Source organism: Helobdella robusta (genome assembly GCF_000326865.2).
Source record: "Helobdella robusta unplaced genomic scaffold HELROscaffold_6, whole genome shotgun sequence".
Lineage (NCBI taxonomy): Eukaryota > Metazoa > Annelida > Clitellata > Rhynchobdellida > Glossiphoniidae > Helobdella > Helobdella robusta.
The window spans coordinates 2,744,852-2,746,186 of record NW_008705330.1 but is presented as its reverse complement, the minus strand read 5'-3'; the positions used below and the strand labels follow the sequence as shown (position 1 = coordinate 2,746,186).

The window sequence follows — 1,335 nt, the reverse complement described above, 5'->3', positions numbered from 1 at the left end:
CGTCTCAGTCAGGTGAACTGGCAAGTCGTATATGAGAGCGCAAATATTGAAGAGGCATTCCAAACTTTTATAACTATTTTCCAGGAATGTTTTCGTGAATGCTGTCAAGTTACCAATCGAAATACTATTATAAAAACAATAAAAAACAAACCTTGGGTCTCTTCTGAGTTAAAAATCTCATCCCAAAAAGAAATAAAAGTTACAAAAAGTTTCTTTTGATTCCTAATAATAATAATTTAAATAAATTCAAAAGCATTAAAATAACTTGTAATAAACTAAATAAATCTTTAAAAAAAATTATTATCATCATCTTTTTGAAAAATATAGAGGAGATAGCAAAAAAACGTGGACTGCTCTGAACGAGTTAAAAAACGGAAAAGACGTAAAACCCGATAGTATACAAAAATTAACAAATGAAGAAATTGAAATACCTGACCCAGCAAATGCTTTAAATAACTATTTTGTTGAATTAGCACCGAATTTACTGAAGCTCATTCCACGGAATTCTCACTGGAAGAATTACTTCAAGACATTTGTTTCCAACTTGTTTTTTTGTAGATACGCAATGGTTGATGAGATCATTGCAACAACAAAATCTTTGAAACAAAAAACATCAAGTGGCTACGATGACATACCAACAAAAATTGTCGTCTCTACGATTCATTCTACTGTGTTTGTTCTAAAATATTTGATAAATCTATCTTTTGAAAAGGGCAAATTTCCAAGCTGTCTCAAAATCGCCAAGGTAATTCCTATTGAAAAAAATTAAAGGAAAAACAGATTTATCAAATTTTCGCCCTATATCACTCTTGCCAGCATTCTCAAAAATACTTGAAAAACTAATGCACCGACGAATGACTAGTTTTTTGCAAAAAAATAATATTTTGTCAAATTCCCAATTTGGTTTCAGAGAGAAATTTTCTACAGAATTAGCAATCGTAGAACTAGTTCGCAAGATTGGCATCAATACTGAATGTAAAAGATTTGTCATTAAAACGTGCTTAGATCTGTCGAAAGCATTTGATTGCATCAACCACGACATCATGCTCAACAAGTTGGAAAAGTACGGTTTTAGAAATACATCACTGCATTGGTTTCGTAGCTACTTAACAGAAAAAAAACAATTTGTCTATGTGAACGATGAAATTTCCAGTCTGCTCAGAAACAACAACGGTGTGCCTCAAGGAAGCATCCTAGGTCCTTTGTTATTTATATTGTACATAAACGATCTTCCAGCTGCATCAGCGTTTTTTGGCTACGTAATTTATGCTGATGACACGAATGTTTTTAGCAGCGGCAGATCAATGAAAGAACTTATTAAGGAAACAAACAGAG

The 1,335-nt window shown here is 32.3% G+C and overlaps 1 protein-coding gene across 1 annotated transcript in view; it reads right to left on the bottom strand.

Moving 5' to 3' along the window:
* The window catches only part of HELRODRAFT_68741 (hypothetical protein), a gene marked incomplete at both ends in the record, with an annotated part of 32,984 nt that overhangs the window by 249 nt on the left and 31,400 nt on the right, over positions 1–1,335 (bottom strand). The gene's annotated exons all lie outside the window — the stretch shown is intronic.